This window comes from Ptychodera flava, chromosome 18 (assembly GCF_041260155.1).
Source record: "Ptychodera flava strain L36383 chromosome 18, AS_Pfla_20210202, whole genome shotgun sequence".
In the NCBI taxonomy this organism is placed as follows: domain Eukaryota; kingdom Metazoa; phylum Hemichordata; class Enteropneusta; family Ptychoderidae; genus Ptychodera; species Ptychodera flava.
Genome location: NC_091945.1, coordinates 9,964,670 through 9,983,841, shown reverse-complemented (window position 1 = coordinate 9,983,841; position 19,172 = coordinate 9,964,670). Strand labels below are relative to the sequence as shown.

At 37.2% G+C, this 19,172-nt stretch overlaps 1 long non-coding RNA gene across 6 annotated transcripts; it reads right to left on the bottom strand.

The window, feature by feature from the left end:
- Window positions 1-7,294: 7,294 nt before the first annotated feature.
- Window positions 7,295-11,275, bottom strand: LOC139116804 (uncharacterized). Of its 6 annotated transcripts, none has more exons than XR_011548386.1 (4): window positions 10,848-11,275; window positions 9,827-9,926; window positions 7,886-7,934; window positions 7,301-7,431 (listed from the first exon to the last, which is right to left on the bottom strand). It is a non-coding gene; the product is annotated as an uncharacterized lncRNA (long non-coding RNA). The 6 variants fall into 6 exon arrangements; XR_011548389.1 differs by having other exon boundaries at window positions 7,301-7,424; XR_011548387.1 differs by having other exon boundaries at window positions 7,886-7,930.
- Between the last annotated feature and the right edge of the window lie 7,897 nt (window positions 11,276-19,172).

Genomic DNA, 19,172 nt, shown 5'->3' with positions numbered 1-19,172 from the left:
TTGTACGGATAGTTATAGAGAGTGTTGTTTTTTCCTCTGTTAAAATGATAGTCGTAGAAAGTGTTTTTTGTTCGTCTTTTGTTCTGACAGTAATAATGAGTGTTGTGTCTTCTTCTGTTATTGTAATAGCCGTAGAAAGTGTTTTGCTTTCCTCTGTTGTACTGATAACTATCTCGAGTGTTATTTCTTCCTCTGCTGTACTGATAGCAGGAGGAAGGGTTTTTTCTTGCTGTGATGGACTGGTTGTTGAAATAAGTTTTGTTCCGTCCAGTGTATACAGATAGTTATAATAAGTGTTGTTTCTTCCTCTGTTGTACTGATAGTCATCGACAGTGTGATTTCTTCCTTTGTTGTATTGATGATGATAGTGAATGTCGTTATTTCTTCTGTTGTACGGATAGTTATAGAGAGTGTTGTTTTTTCCTCTGTTAAAATGATAGTCGTAGAAAGTGTTTTTTGTTCGTCTTTTGTTCTGACAGTTATAATGAGTGTTGTGTTTTCTTCTGTTATTGTAATAGTCGTAGAAAGTGTTGTGTTTTCCTCTTCTGTACCGATAACTATCTCGAGTGTTATTTCTTCCTCTGCTGTACTGATAGAATTAGAAAGTGTTCTTTCTTCCTCTGGTGTATTGATAGCAGGAGGAAGGGTTTTTTCCTGCTCTGATGCACTTGTTGTTGAAATAAGTGTTGTTCCGTTCATTGGTATACATATAGTTATAATGAGTGTTGTTTCTTCCTCTGTTGTACTGATAGTCATCGAGAGTGTGATTTCTTCCTTTGTTGTATTGATGATGATAGTGAATGTCGTTATTCTTCTGTTGTACGGATAGTTATAGAGAGTGTTGTTTTTTCCTCTGTTAAAATGATAGTCGTAGAAAGTGTTTTTTGTTCGTCTTTTGTTCTGACAGTTATAATGAGTGTTGTGTTTTCTTCTGTTATTGTAATAGTCGTAGAAAGTGTTGTGTTTTCCTCTGTTGTACTGATAATTATCTCGAGTGTTGTGTTGAGTGGGTTTTCTTCCTCTGTTGTACTTACAGTCGTGAGAAGACTTGTTTCTTCCTCTGTTGTACTGATAGTAGTAGGACGGGGTGTTTCTTCATCTGATGTACCTGTAAAGATTAGATTTTTCAAACTGTGTATATTGCCAGGTAGTTCGTGTGCGTTATTATTGTATAGCTAGGCAGTTCCATGCGGGAACTTTCTAGGCAGTTACTTTCACGTCGTAGTTTGCACCTGAAGGTTTGAGTGTCAGTGTTTGCTTTTAGTTCCGATATTGCCGTAATTTGATTTTCACTCAATTCAGCAAATATATATGGAGACTGGTGAGTTGATAAAGATCAAACTTTCTGTTGACCGGACTGCACTACTTAGTCGGTGTAACGGACATCGCTCACAAGAGAAAGCCGTGCACGTATAAATGCGATATACACTGTACGCAGAGATGACAGTATTTCTATAAGTTGAAAGTTTGTATTTACAGAGCAACTTATGTGCTGATTACGAACTTAATGTAGTATATGAGTTCAGACAGATGTATGTGATTATCACGAAAACATTTTCTGTGACTGTTTCATTGAACATTCGTCGATTGGCTCAGTTTAAATTGTGAGGAGGACTTCAGATTTGCTATGTACCATGTGCTTGAGTTCGGCAGAAGTAAGAGTGTTTCCGAAGAGCCGATCAGAAGTAATCAAAGATCCAAGATAGCTGCGCCCATGCTAGCTGGACCAGACACTGCCTACACTGCAAATTTCTTCTAGCTCTCGGCAAGCTAAATTCGTGCTAAATTCGTACCGGCTTATTTGTCGCTGAACGGATTGCTTCATTTTCCCTAAATTGGCTTGCTTTTGGTTTGTTTTCAGTTTGCCTACAGGCCACTTGATTGAACAGACTGGCAAGTTAACAGACCACACAGAGTGTAGGACTTGGTTTGCTGGCAATCCACTACATGTCTCTAAAAAAGCTTGAATTTAGACCAAATTCAAAAAACATCAGTTTACAGGCAAGCCAGGTCTTCCTTGTTAGACTGGCATGAATGTGGTTTGCTTGCAAGCCATCCATAATACATTTGTGGTCTGTCGGCAGGCCGGGAGAGCATCCAGTTTTAGGTAGGGCGGGGCTGGGCGGGGGAAGGAGGGATATGGGGCTGGCATGGAGAGATTGGGCACTGACGACGCCTTTACTGTCTGTTGTCCTCTTAGAGTCAATTTAATCCTCTTTCTATCAGTTCCATAGACAAAGCTTGGATATTAATATCACTTAGTAGAAAGAGGATTAAAATGACTTAGTCTTGATGTATATACCCGGTACACTAAACACTGACAAACTGCATAATCCTGTAAGAAACACTACAGAAACCCCAATAAAATGGCATTTGTCCAGTGAAAGGGAGAGGGCTATGGTGGTAACCTGTTAAAGAAATCACACAGAGAAATGTTTTTAGTGTTATTATGATTATTATTGATAAAATGAAAATTCTTGACAAAGTTTTACAATTACGGTAAATATGACTTAACAAACATTTATGCTAATAATAATAATAATAATAATAATAATAATAATGATTTGAATATATATATGTACGCAAATAACAAGTGTACCTTGGTAAGAAATAAAATACAGCAAAACCTGTGTTATCTCAACTTTGCCTAAATAGAAAAGTCAAACTTTAGAGGTTTTCAAGTCCATTGCCTATCAGCACAATGACAAATATTCCTAAATATCATTTCAAAAAAATTCCAGTCCAAGTGGAGGTAGACAGGTTTTGCTGTATGTGGAAAATATTTAAAAAAACTACAGGACTCTAAAATGAGAAAGTGCTGATGAAGAATTTAAAAAATATACTGGCCAACTGTTCAATGAATGGCATAAAATAACATCTGATTCCAAAACATAGTGTCAATGACACTGTCACTCAAATTTAAACTAGGTCATTCCCAGTGACTAGAATACATTAAGGCTGTCAAATAAGTAGTTCTGAAGAATAAATTCTTTGACTTGAAACTGAAAACATTGCTTCAATGACACTTGGCTCACATTTGGTTTGATGTGGCAGGCCAGAGTGAGTATATTTAATGTTAACGCCTGAGAACATGCATTCCAAGTTTCAAAGCAATCAGATGAGCAATTTCAGAGAAAATGATCTTTTTAACAAAAAATTGGAAAAATTTCCCCAAAATACAAATACAAATATAAGAAAATTTCACCAAAATTTGAAGACATTCAAATAAGGTTTCCTCTAGGTACATGTATACCAAGTTTCAAAGCAATCAGAACAGTTAATTCAGAGAAAACGAATTTTTGACCAATTTATTGGATTTTCCCTTTATAACTTCATTAGATATTTTGTACACTGACATATTTGTTCGAACAAATTCACATCTCCACCCATGGGTGCACCTGTACACCAAATACTAAGAGAGTAGGTGCTGCAGTTTTGCATATTTAGATGTGGACGGACACACATTGCACATACTTACAGACATACAGATACCGACAACTACAGAAGCTCTCTGGTATTTGTGCATAAAACAAAAACAAAATGGAGGCACAAAACCTGCCAAAGAAATACAAATATGCTAATCTCACAAAAATCTGTAACCAAGCAACCTTGCAGCCGATAGAGCTCCGCTGTATTGTGTAGAGATTTAACTATTTGTGACATATGTTTTGACGAAGGTGGAAATCTTTCACAACCTTTGATATGTTTGAAGGTGAAGAAAGATATGGGACTCATTAGGATGAAAGGCCAAGCATCTCTGCTCAGGCTGAATGGCAGGAAAGATAACACTTTCCTGGCTGACCTTGACTTAGATTAATATCATCCGTAAGAACATTTATACCAAATATCAAAGCTATAAGACAAGCAGTTTTAGAAAACAAAGTTTGTGACAAAAATGGCAAAATTTGCCCTAAAAATACAAAATTGCAGATTTCAGCATAATTTCAGTATATCATATTAAGATAAACACTAGGAACTTCTACACCAAATATCAAAGCTATCAAACAAGTAATTTATGAAAACCAATTTTTCTGATAAAAATTGCACCCGAAATACAAAATTACAGATTTTATCATAATTTTCGATACACATTACATTAGGATAACCCTTGGTGACTGTATAATTAATGTCATGGCTAACAGACAAACACTTGTGAGGACATAGTGAGGTCATCCTTGGAAACAAAATCAATTTTAATTGCAATTGGTATTGGAGAAAAAGATCACAAAAATAAGTTGGAAAGTATAAAAAAATTCAAACAAACATATTATGCAAGTGCTAGATTGCTGAATTAGGAGTTCCTGGGACTGGTGGTATACCAACAATATTTTTATCATAGGAAATACCAAAAAACTTGCTGATAAAATGTGACCAACATTTGCATAAAAGTCAGAGTACTTGCAAAAGTTAAAATATCTATTCATGCTAATTTAACAAACACCTACCAATAGCATCCCTACAAAGCTAAAAGCTATACTTGAGAGCTGTCAGATAAACACTACGTGAGAAAATGCTTTTATGAGAAGTAGCAAATTTACCAAAACATTTTTCTAAATATTCGAAGTGGACAATTTCAATGATTTTTGAAGTAAGTTGAGCAATATAAAGAAATACTAACACATGTACATGTACAAAGTTTTTGTACATTTTGACATTAACAGTTGATAAGGACTCCCAAGGAAGCTGCACATTGACTTTGGAAGCTGTAAGACCAGCCATATCAGACAAGAAGCTGTCAAACCAACCACATTAGAAAAGAGGCTGTTTGAAAACACTAAAAAATCAGATAAAAAATTTGCATATGCAAGGTATTTATCCTTTGATAATATTATAAATCAGTCATTGTCAGTGGCTTGTAGTCCAAATATCACATGGTGAATGTCATCTGAGCAGTTTTAGTGAACACTAAATTTGAGGACAGACAACATGAATGAGTCAGCTTATCTGATCAGCTTCCCATCTCTGACAGCAAAGCAAAAAATAGTAAAAATGAAGTTTTCTTAATACTGCCATTGAAAAATAGGCATACCGGTACATACAAAGTCCTACTTTTGATGTTTCATGATTTTCAGAAGACATTGTCTTGCTATGACCAAATTACACATTTCCCATAATAGCAAGGCCTAACTGTCTCACCCACCCCGGATTGAATTTTTGTCTTTAGATGTGAGCCAAAAGTATTCTAAAAACTGACATGCACTCTTTACAGCTCGAGCATAGTCAAAGTTACACAGGAAATGCACTCCCATATAAGAAAGGAGTGCAAGAACAAGATTATTGCTTTCAACATTGCAAAAGATTATTCCTTCAAGGAAAATAACAAACTGCTTAACCTTCTCCTCATGTACCAAAACACCCAAACGAAGTAGTCTGCCATCTTTTCTTCCTTTCACAGAAAGTTTTTCAGCATCCTATGAAGAAAGAATAATCATAGCAAAAAATATATAACCAATATAAGACAAGGTTCTTTATATAACTCTGAAAGGCTTTGTTCTTAAATTTGTCCAGCATGTGAACACAGAGTTAAACCACTACTGTGGTGACAGAAGCTTACTCAAAAGAGACAAAGAGCATAATGAACATGACACAATATTATCAAGTTATCATATTACATTGAATTACTGAGAGATATGATACTTACATCAACAATGGTTACAATCTTCCTTACATAACAATGGTTACAATCTTCCCAGTGCACTTTGACCTCCAAAGGTGATCTCCAACACTCTGATAGACTGCCAATGTTCTGATCCCTATAGGATAAATGCCAAAAATATTGTGCATTATGTATCTTATCATTAAAATAAGTCTTTTTATACAATCATTCTAGGGCAAACCTGTTGATGATATTACATAAGTCCAGCATATTGCATGTCATTACATTTTAAATTTCAGGTGCATTTGACTCAAAATTGCATCGAAATGTAAAACAATATAAGGCAATAGAGAGTCAATGAATCATTGACTATACAACTATGTACTATGTACAGCACAATATTCTACCCTACTCAATACTGTACTACTCAATAACAAAGCAAACATGGATAGATTTATTGCAATGCCAACCTTTCCAACTTTAAAAACATAGGGCCAAAGTCCCTGAAGCTACTATAGACATGGATACAAAATTAAATATTTCCTGACTGTATGAAATCATCTCACTAAGGTCATCCTAGGGACCTGTAAACCAAATATTAAAGCTGTCTGACCAGCAGTTTTGCAAAACAAGTGACGCAACAGTCGACAGAGGTCTGCCGTGTTATGTAGAGAATAACTTTTTGTGACACATGTATTGATGTAGAAGGTGGATATCTTTGATAGCTCATTTCAGGATGGCCTGACCAAAAATGGCAAAATTAGTTGCAAAAATACGAAATGAAGATTTCATCATAATTTCAATATATTACATTAAGATAAAGCCTAGGAACCTGTATACCAAATATCAAAGCTATCAGATGAGTACCTTTTGAGAAACAAATATTTTGACTAAAAATGGCAAAAATTGACCCAAAGATTTCATCAAATTTCAATATATCACACTGAGACAACCCCTAGGAACCTGTATACCAAATATCAAAGGCATCAGACAAGTAGTTTTTGAGAAACACATTTTTTGACCAAAAATGGCAAAAATTGCACCAAAAATACAAAATTGCACATTTCATCATAAATTCAATATATCATATTGAGTTCATCTGTAGGAACCTGTATAATAAACATCAAAGCTGTCAGATGAGTGGTTTTGATGAAAAAAAGTCTTGACCAAAAATGACAAAAAAATTCCTTAAAAATACAGATTTGCATATTTCATCACAATTTGTTGGGTTATCCCTAGGGATCTGTATACCAAATAACAAAACTGTCTGACCAGCGGTTATGAAGAAGATTTTTTACCAAAAACGCCTTTCTTTAGCCTTATTTGCATATTTTCAACAATATCAAAAAATTAAAAAACTAGTTTCTCATAATCATATTTACCATCTACACAACGTATATCAAATCAGTAAGTACTGCGGTTCTCAAGATATTGGAGTGGACAGACACCTCACAAACGGACATACATACATAAATACAGACTGACGCCGGATTGATACCCATCCCAATAGCTTCTATAGACAATAGTCTATAGAAGCTAAAAACAGAGACCTTGAAGTAGTGTCTATTCATTCATGTGTACATTGTTTATGAAACTTCCTTTAAGGTACCAGAATAGCAATTTACGTGTCATTGCTTTGCTGTCTATCATATTATGTCCGTTTTTTCATGCTTGTAATACCTGGCAACAAGATTTACCTTGGCATCAATGTTTTGTAACAAGCCATACTTGATGAGACTGTCTTCAATTGCTTTCCAATCAGCCTGAAGCTCATCTCTGGTTACTTGTGGTGAATTTGGATTTTGCTGGATGATGTATATCATATCCTCTACAATCTGTACAGAGAAAAGATGTTGGATCTTGAAATACATAGTATGTATGCACCTCTTGCTCAGGTATTTGGACTCTGAAACATTCGCTAGTTCATCACTAATGAGCAATCACGATGATATTCACGGAGCAAAAGAAGATTTCGCCATACATATTTTTGTAAACATTGAAAGTTGACATGTAATTTCCCCCACAAACTTCATACACAAATGATGGCTTGTTGAATCTTAACAGTATGTAAAATGTTTACCAAGCTTGCCATGGAGGCCCCTGGCACTGAAGTATGTATAGTGAAATGTTTCCTGAAGAAAAGTTTGGGGAAAATGTATGCTTTGAATTTGTAGTTTGTATTACATAATTTAAACTCTATGGTTCACTACTGAAGGAAGTGACTACAGGATAGAGTGCTGTGTGAGTGAAAAACATATTACAAAGTGTAATACAAAATTAATTATATACTTATATGTCTTATTCTCCTCCTTCGCTTCTTCCTATCTTTACAAACTATCTTTCCATTATCAATCGGGAAACCATTTTAGAAAATAGAAAATAAAGTTGACGGCATTCACAGTTTGATATTGAAAATGGTAAATATTCATGAACACAACGTGTGCGGAATTAAATCAGTTTTCACTTGAGATTGAATCCAGCTACTTTGAAACTGAAGATAATTTGACATTGAGGATATGTGAACATATTTGTGTAATGCCATCGTTCCTTATGGATGTGTGAATTGACGCATAGGCAGGTGTAAAACCAAAACATAGGATAACATACATTGCACGCACAACACAGCCAAAAACTTATACATCGCGTGCAATCCTATTGGACACTATTTTCACTGGCAGCGACTCTATAATTACACAAATGTGTAAAGAATGGTGCATTCCGGTGGGTCAAGTGTCATAGGCAGCTACGCTTTGAGACACACTGCACATACACACACCTACACAACGTATCATGACGTGCAGTTGGTTTTCACACTGACACAATTTTGAACACTGGGTCCATCTGTTTTTTAAAAGTTCTCATCCATATTGTGCAATTGTGTTTGCTTCTTCCTATTTTTACAAAACTATCTTTCCATAATAATTTGGGAAACCCTTTTAGAAAATAGGACATAAAGTTGATGGCATTCATTGTTGGATACTGAAAATGGTAAATATTAATGAACACAATGTATCATGACATGTAGTTGGTTTTCACACTGACACAATTTTGAACACTGGGTCCACCTGTTTTTTTAAAAGTTCTCATCCATATTGTGCAATTGTGTATCAGTTATTTTACTCACTTATATGCAAACAAAACATTGTGTAAAGCTGTCAGTTGTATAAAAGCGACCTAGCGGGCAATATAGCTGTGCTGTGTTTTGTAGAGAATATTTTTTTTGACATGTACCGGTATTGATGAAGGTGGAAATCTTTGATAGCTCATTCAGTGGCTGGACAAAGAAAGGCAAAAATAGCTGCAAAAATACAAAATTGCAGATTTAATCATAATGTCGAAATACATCCCATTCAGTTTATCTGTAGGAACCTGTATACCAAATATCAAAGCTATCAGACCCATACTTTTTGAAAAATACAATTTTTGACCAAAATGACAAAAATTGCCCCAAAATTGTAAATTTCATCATAATGTGAATTATATTTTTTTGTTCATCCTTTTGAACTGTATACCAAATATCACAGCTGACAGACGAGCGATTTTGGTGAAACAATTGTTTTGACCAAAAATGACAAAAGTTGCCTTGAAAATAAAAATTTGCATATTTCTCCACTATTTGAATAAATCTGAAATAGATCAATCCCTACGGACCTATGTACAAATATCAAAGCTATCTGACCAGTGAGTTTGAGGAAGATTTTCAAATATTTTTTTAAACCAAAAATGATGAAATTGCCTTAAAACAAAAATGTGCAAATTTCATTACGATTTGAACAACTTATTTGAACAAGGTTATCACAAATAAGCTTCATATCAAATTTCAAAGCAATCAGACTTGCAGTTGCAAAGGAGAAAGCAATTGTTGAGGGATGATGGACGGACATATGGACAACGACAGAAAATCAGCCTGTTTGATAAGCTCATGACAGCGGAGCTAATTAGGCAAATGTGAACATCACAAAGTTTACAAAATTCTCTGTATGATATAGTTTTTTGATATTTCAAATATAAGTTTGATTATTTGCATATAAATTTTATGATCAACTTGGATTAAACGCAAAATAGGTTAGTTTAGCATGATCAATTATGATAACTGTTACAGTATACTGTAAATATTGGATTTAGATAGGGTGGCCTATCATCTCTGAGAAGATTATTCATTTGATAGAAGACACTCACAGAATACACAGTATAATACATTGCTATGGTGAGAAAGGAATTAAACCTTACCTTAACTTTCTCTAAGAACTGGAAAATGGCCATTCAGCCTAAAGGTTATTGATGTCATTTCATTGTAAAGAAAGAAAATCAGGCCCATCAATCTTTTGATCTGCAAAAGAAAAATAAAATTAGGAAACAAGTTTAATTTGCTTTATCATGTTGACCAATGAGATTGAACACATGAAGTATGAGACACTGAACCTTATGACTGCGTTGGCAGTAATTTAATCGCTTTTGGCGGGTAAGTAAGACGGGCAAATGCCTTTCATTGGTTACAGATAAATCTTGCGAGACTGAATTAGAATGAAGTGTAAACAAGGGACATCTGTGTGATGAGCAGATGAGAGGGTTTCGTATGTTCTACCATTACATTTCTCAGCACTCTCCCAGCTCTGCATTACTGACCGCAGAGCTGAAATTGTTGAGGAATAATCACCTTGCAAGTTTTTCCGCTGCGCAGAAAATTTCCTGCCGTGGAAATAGTAAAACGTATAGTATAACAATGACGTTTGAAAATCAAACACACGGCACACATTTATGCGAACCCAATCGTAACTTGATACCACAATCGGTGCGAAAAAGAATTTTGGCGGGTAAATCCCTTCTAGTTGAAGTTTGGCCGAGGTTGAATTTGATTTTTGTTAGCCTTCTACTCACATAAACCTACCTACTTAATAATTTTTGGCAAAATGAATTAGTATCTCATAAAAAACGACTTATCTTCTCTCCGTCTGTCTTACTGTGGTGGTGAAATGATGTATGAATTCCTTCACGGAATTACCTTAGTCATGGCCTCTGCTACACAATGTCGATGGATATGTAAAACGGTGACATGAAATGTGTTAGATATATAACAAAGCAGATTCGAAGACGTTTAAGATCATGTTGTAGTCCCGGTCAAGTTCAGCTGCAAGTTACCTATGCGTTGACGATAAAATGATGGAACACCCAACATTTTAGGAAACAAGAGTGAGAACACTGTAAATAATACCGTGGGGCCTGTCATGGAGGTCGGACGATCGTGACTTACCGTTGAGAATTTTCAAAACTGTCTGTGGGAAACGGTTGTCCTTTAGATGCAGCTGAAGCTCTTCCTGTGACACTGTTAGCGTCAGGCGGGCTTTTGGTCCAGAGTTGGCCATTGTCTTCACCGTATACCGGGTACAAAGGGCGGGCGGATAGTTTTGAAGAACACAGTGACTGTCCTGCGTCCGAGGCATCCGCAAGCGAAATAACAACTGAAAGGCGCGGTTGATCGCACTTATACTCATGGTACTTGATCATGTTTATGAGAGCGGATGCAGGGTCAAAGGTTATGAGACGCTCCCACACTTGGCCGATCAAAAATATAAAGTAACGTTATTACCATATTTTTTCTGTATCTTATTCAAACCTGAATGTTAACACTCATTATCGTAAATATGAACATTTTCTCATGATGATTTCAGGGGTAAAGTATCAAACAGTGGAAAGCAAAGTGGGCTACGTATTGACCTCTTACCCTCTTTACATATTCGTGCCTCCGCCCCTCCGTCCAACGAAGGTCGAGAAACTTGAAAGTTAAACATGTTGTGTAACTCAGTGTGTCACTTGGAAATGACATGCAAACGTGGCAAATCTTCCCGCTTAAAATATGACCCTATGTGCGCAATCGTGCAAGTTCCATTCCAGCCACCGCGCTCATGTACACGGCAGTCATAGCAACGTACCATCGGCATCGTTATTCTCCGCCGCACTTCGAATACGCGCTTCATAATTGCAGTAAATACGCGCTGGTAAGAACTTAGCCCTGCGTACGGTCTGTGTGTTCCCGGCGTTATACGGCCTCCACCAAGCTCGACAGAAGTTTGTTTACTCTTTTGGTACAAGAGAATTCATCTCTCACAGCACGATCCACATGAAGAATTTTTTTTATTCGAAAAATTTAAGTGTGACTACAACTAATATTGCTGCCATTGTTTTCATTTTGATCTTTGAAAGGTCTGTAATTCCGTATGCTGCTCTCACTGCGCTGCATGTAGCTGCAATAATTGTAGCCTTGGTTGTTGGTGGGGATTGGGCTTCTGTCGTGCGGCTAGCGCCTGCCCCGGGCAAGGCGCGAGCCGCACCAACAACAAAGGCTACAATTATTGCAGCTACGTTGCATGATACATGTACTAGACCTAGCTGTGATATCGCAGCGGTACTTGTGGCGTATATTGAACGCGCTCGGGTCATTGGGGTCATCGGACTGTGGCGATGACCCAATGACCCGAGCGCGTTCGATAAGCTTATACGCCAAAAGTACCGCTGCGATATCACAGCTAGTACTAGACCCACATCAGTTGAATTTAGACGTAAATGTTTGACGCTAAATCGTATTGATTGTTTGTCTTTTTTCCAAGATTAAATTCAAACTATATTTTCTCTGAGCTACGTTTTCTTCATCCGGGAACTGCATACGTTCTTTAAATTCAAACCTTGATGAAGACTTTTTGTCAGTTTGGTTGGGCTCGGAAACCGTCTCTATGTTTGCTTTGTGCTATCGTGAGGCAATACAGTTCTCATAGTAGCCTACTCCATGGCGTTTGATGCCGAATGACTTTGCTACTCTCCTAAACTACGCTAACCCGTCGGGCTTGTAGGCACCAACAATTAGTACTTGCCCGGCGGTAAAATCAGCTAGCCAGAGAGCTCTGGGTAGTGCATTTGCTCACCCTTGCATTCTAATACCATTCTGAACAGAGTACTCGGGTCGCTTCCAGAACCCGGAAGTAACAGTGCAGAAAGGCGGTCGCAATTGAGTGATCGATCCAACCAAACCGTTTTTCGGGTCGAAAATTTGAATTCGCATGCATGGCTATATAATGACTATCAAATAAAAAATCGCCAAATGAGTTTTATTCGCACTTTGCGAGTGTGGCTTCACTTGTTATATTTTCAAACCAGGGGACAATCCCGCATGTCATGAAAAACGGTCAAAAAATCAACAGCTGCAGTGGATAATAATCTCTATTTCAAAATGGAATAAATTCCCGCCAGATCATAGAATAGGTTTAGTTGGTCAACAAACCAATGATGACCAATTTTTGCACAGTGATCTTGTCGGGTGGAATACAAACCATTAATTTCGCCTCAGGTCAGAGCCTTTCACAAACCATAAGTTTTCTGGTTAAGATATTAATCAGTATTTCATGCTCAAAGACATAAGCTTGCCCGCAAACCTAATTGGTATAAATACAAGACAGTGTTCTGAAATTTCAATCCAGAAGAATTTGCAGTGTAGCGGTGGATCGCATGTGATGTCGCCGACTTCTTTTGTACCGAACATGCCATCTCGTTCATCGATAAACAAGAGTTAGGGTTTACTGTCACCTGTCCCAATTTTGCAACAGTTACCATGGAAAGAGAAAATCTAACGAAATCACAGATTTAAGCGGATGGCCGCTTTTTAAAATACAGCGCCCTCACATGGGCATTTTGAATTCCAAGGAACGCCCCTTTGGCCATATATGGGCATATTTGGATACAGGTGACTGTAAACCTTTAAAGTCGCCTGTGAATTCTATTCTTAGAGTTTCCGAGTCACGTGGTCAAGTATGAGGTACCTCAGTGCAATGTAATGTTTTGTAAGAAATTGTTGATTATTTAGAAAGAGTTTTGACATGTTGTTACACTGAAAGTGTGTTCAACTCCTGTTGTTTGGAGATTGCACAGTACGGTAATTGTTACTACAGTTTTAATGTGTGTAGTTTTGAAAAGTAGTACTGCTATTTTGTATGCAAACAACGATGATTTAATGTAATGGTAATACATGGATGTTGTTTTGTTACAATATACGATTTTGTGCTTGTTCCTGATTTCATGCCCTAAGCGTTGTTGCGGCTCTAAAAAGGTTAACTAGTATCAGACTAGTTGGCCCTGCTGGAGAAATAAATTTAATTGAGTTTTGGTCGGGTATTATTCTATCATCTCGAGACATCGGTTTTAAATTGGCACCCAACGTTGGGCCTTTTTAATGCTGGTTGGAATAGTTTGGATTTGTTTAACTATTGAGTAGCACTAGTGTGAGCTCAGCTTTAATACACACCGTCGAGTCGCATTCAGAGCTGTTGTTGCTTTCGAGTACAATCAGTATTGAGTAGCAATAACAGTTGTTTATAGACTGAAAGATATCCCTGCTGCTGTACTGTTTATTTTTGACAGCCGCATTGGTTTGTACTGTTTAGATATGGCTAGGGTCATTGTTAGTGATTTTTTTGTTTTGCTGATGTGTGTAACTCCCTTCTTGCCTACTTAAATGACATTTGATAGGGAGGGTTTTTGATACCCTTGTAGGCAGAGAACGTCCAGTAAAACAATGAATATTAATCAAGGTCAATGTTGGGAACTGTACCAAAAAGTGTTGGTAGAGGGGCATTGTCCAAGGCCATATTGAGAGATGATCAGCTGTTCAAATGCTCCTGGCGGTTTTAATGTAAAACAAGAGAGTAAGAATGCACACGGGGACAGAGATGTACCAGCTGTGTCTGCAGGTGGCAAAGGGAAGCCGTATATCTGCACAAACCAATTTAATTAAAGTTTGAAGTTTGAAACAGTGATGAATGCGTACCACCTCCACAGATGATCGCGCCGTCTGGAAACCCTTGACAACAGAGATATGCCAGTATGTTCACAGGTGTAGCCGCCCAGGTTCGATTCCTTATAAGGTGACCCTACTCGTAAGGGTGATGCCGATGTTGAGCAATGGAAAGACCAAGTAGTATTTGGTTGAAGCAAGGATTTACCCCGAAAGGTGTTGATCCCTGCCGTCCGGAGGTCATTGAAAGTTCGTGCAACTGGTATGCTTACCAGCATGCAGCATGACGCTTCAGTTGAACAAGTGCTTAAGAATATTGTGGTTTTAACAGGGTTTCGAACTCACAACGTACAGTACCCAGTCACCTAGCATAGAAGACACAGACAAAACAACTCGGCTAAATCCCCAATCTCAAAGATTGGTTCAATAACCGAGCTAAGTTGTTACAATTTTACTGCGATCCCTCCACAAGTTGTAGAGTTCGTGAAACACTCACACTCGTACGCTCACTAACATACAACGCACAAAACGTTAAAAACTAGAAAAGAGTTTTGGAGAAATGGAAGGTCTACAGAGACAGTAGACAAAAGAAGATGAGACAGCTTCTGAATTTGCAGACAGATTAGAGCAAGTGATCCACAGGTAAAGAGAACATGTGGGATCCGCGAGTCAGTAATTGATGAGGTTCTGAAGATCTGTACTTTTGTATAATTTGAGGAGGACCTTGTTGTTGACATTGCTTGGCCACAGAAAGGCGGTTGTTAAACGTTTGAAGACTTGAAGAGAGCTGTCCACATGTCTGAAAGAGAAGTACGAGATTGCAGCAACCAGACTTTATGTGTACCTATGAGGCAGTCACATATATAATTCACAACAGGGAGACTGACTACTGACAAATTGGAGTATTTGAGCCAGATAGAGAGGCGTGGCAAAGGCAATGGCAGGACTGATACAATTACTTAAGGATCAATTGGATGTTTAGAAAAGAGAGAGACAAACTCTAAGAATGGCATTGAGTAGCAGTGAGACGCCAATAGGCAAATAGCAAAGATGGATAGAGAATTGCGAGGGTTGAAGAATAGATCACACAGTGATAGAGAAGTTGAAGACCTGAGAAGAGAAATCATTGAGCTAAAAGACAAACTAAGTGAAATGAAAAAGCCGACAAAGAGGCAAGAGCAGTCTCAAAAATCAAGTAAATAACTATGCAAGTGGGGAAGAGGGTACATTGCCAAAGGATGCAAGTCCCCAAAAAAGAAAGTTGTCAAAAGCTGTAATAGCGACAGAGAAGGGCATATTGCTAAACATTGCAAAAAGCCAAGAAAAGACAAAATATCAGATGAGAAGAATGACTCTGTTCAATTTCAGATCATTTAGCAGTCTACGCGATGCTGTACTTTCCGAATTTCAAACCAGTGCCCATTACGGCCACAACACAACAAGAGTGACAAGGCTTGTGGGAGAGCCAAATGAGGAAGAAGTCTTTGTGAATGGTATTCCCTATAGATGCTTGACTGACACAGGATCACCTGTGACCATGGTGAGTTTTCCTTTTACAAAGTGAATTTGAAGTCAGTTCCGATGGATCAAGTCGACGGACAACTAAAGATAAGAGGAGCCAGAGGGCAAGAAGTGCCATTCCTGCATAGAAAAGCATTTCCACTGTAGGTCTTTGGGGTTAAGAAAATTTGTTGTCCTTGCCTTGGTTGTACAGACACTGACTACTCCAACGGGTGCCATTGACTGTTGGATTATTCACCGTCAGTGGTATACACTGGGCTAAATGCTTGATATACAACAATATATACACATATACTGATTCTGTACATGTGTCAAATACGTTAGTATACACGTATGTATACTAATAAAATGCAAATCTACAGTGTACACTTAGTGTGCAAAGATCTGCATTACGTATACTCATGATGTGTATAGAAATACGCCCACGCATATCAACATATTGGAATGTTCCATATACAAAGATATACGTTGCGTATGCTATCAATATTGTGTTCCATATACGTCAACATACGTAAATTGCTAAGCGCATATCAAGCATTTTGTTCAGTGCTGTTTACACGATAACTCTAAAACACCAAAACGGATTCATGTCAGATTGAACAGGCAAGTGCCTTATGCTAATGGTAAGAACCTGTTAGATATTTGTTAGTATGGCTAGCATACTAATGAAGTAAAGAAATATCTTTTTTTTCACGTAATAGTTTCAATGGAGACGGTAACGGGAGTGTCGACATATATAAAGTAATACTGCACAAAATTTCATGAAACTTTTAACATATGACAATCTCAGAACATTATCATTATACTGTGAGTGTCATGTCAATTTTCGTCTCATTTGCATATTAACGAACTTCAGTTATTAGTGATATAACTCCGAAATTCCTACACCAAATTTGTTTGATACATGCAATACAGATTGATTTATTATATATGTAATTGGACTTAGAAGTATTTGGCAGTGTCATGTTAATAAAATATCTCACTTGCATATTAAATTATGCTTTGTAATTAGTGACTTAACTCTGAAAGTACTGTGTGAAAGTTGATGCAACCAGCTACATATAATGATATAAACAGATATCTGATTGTTCTGTAAAGCACATTACTGTTAATGAACCTGTTGTAAAACACGTGAGCATAGTAGTTCACATCTTGTTTTCAGGAGAAATAGTGGAACTACATCATCCTTTCAGCACAAAGTTCTTTTTTAGTTTAAAACTTAGTACTCATTACAACTACGCACAACAATATATCAAGCATAAGTAAAGTCAATTTTTAATTCAGTCTTGGGCATACTCTAATTTTCAGCCATGGCATCTTAGGCTACAATAGAAACAACAACCTACCAGGTACTGTCACATTGAACTGACATGAATCCACATTTCCAGAAGGATCACTTGCATTATAATGGATAGATGTAGAACCGATGCTGAACTCAGTTCCTGATTCATAGTCACTCGTTACTGTAACATATCCTGAATTATCAGTAGCATTGGCTGTGGACCAATTGACAACAGCTGTAGCTTCTCCAAGTTCAGGGGCTACATCAATATTTTCAGGACACAGGATAGTCGGAGGTTCATCATCTGTGCAAGAGATACACAATTCGGGTCTATTGATCATCATCATGGTTTTGCAACATTAAAACTTAACACCATGTACAATCAAGAATGTGGTTTCGACAAACTGACAGGTGAGATAAATGTACCATAGCATCAAACTACGTTTCCAAAAGTCACTTCAAATCACATTTTACAGATTGACTCTACGAGCTTGACATTCAATATTCACTGATTATGTTCTATCGCTGATATTTTTGCAAATAATGATACGGGCCAAAAGGCCCTCATTTTTTTTAATATTAGCGTGTCACTTTTTCACCACTCATACGTCGAGTACGCGTACAAGAGTCAAATCCGCCTTTGACGCTATGTTTAAATTTCGCCGAATTTCTCGCTGCACAGCTTAATATTGATGGAAGAGTTGCATATTCAATTTCCTCATATGTTGACCTTTCCATTACTGATATGTTAGCAATAATTTCATAAAGGAATTCTGAAAATACCTAAGCAATAATAATTCATATAGCAAAAACTAGGCGAAAACCAGTCAATAGCCAAACGATCGTTAACTCGTCATTTCATAGAAATTAGAGGGAAACTCAAAAAAAATAAAACGATAGAGTTTTAGTTAACTTCATGAGATGTGTTATTTCAAATATCGTAAGAAATTAGAGCGAAATGAAAAAGTTAAACCAACTGGTTTTTTCAGATATATTTTTAATTTTACGTGCGGCGAATAAGCTCGATTTCCCGTAGAAAACTATGGCGTCTAATACACCGAACAGATTGTACACTTCTCGCCGGTACAAATTCCTCAATTTTGAACGAATAATGATGAAAATTGGCATGGTGATCCTTTGATTAATATACAAAATTCCTATCGTTTTAGATTTTGGAATTTCTTCACGAAAATTGTTTTATTTGCATTTTATTTATTCCGATCACTGAAATATACTGTTGCCGTCAATAATTAGGCGATCTGACGGCGTGTACATATGCAGAACAAGGGTCTTAAATTGACGCATTTTAATCAATATGCGTCTCGTAAGTTGTACAGACTGAATGCATGTCATGTATGTAGTTGTAATTTACACCAAATTTGGGCGAATATCAACGATAAAATTCCAGTAAATTTATAAAAATAACAAAGAACGGAGGCGAACGGGGCACAGACACTCTCACTGTAATCGTGCAGTGAACGTTATCGATCGATATTCTTTTTATGAATGATACATTGTTGTGGGTTCGAACCCGATTGAAAACTAGCGTATTTTATCGGAAATTGATACATTGTTGTCGTGCTCACTCGCAGGTCGTTCGCAGCTTACAGTGGCGCAAAACTTGGCAAAAGTACGCCAAAAGTGTGCTGAAACATAAACGTATCACCAAAACTGAAAGAGTGTCGTCGATCCAATTAAAGTACACGAAACCAACAGATAAGTTGATGTTATGCGATATAAGTCAATATAAACGGGTAATGTGGACATATTCATGATGTGACCTGAATACATGACCGGTACGACAGCAGATTTCGATCGATATTGTATTAAAAATAAATTGATGCATGTTCGCTGTCATCACTAGCAACCGGCAGAAAGCGCTATCAGGTAGAATATATGCTTCTCAGAATACGAAACATTCTGGCATAGTTTTGTCCCGCAGTGCCGGATCATGCAGCTAGATGTGCAGACTCAGAACAATAGCCAACCTTACC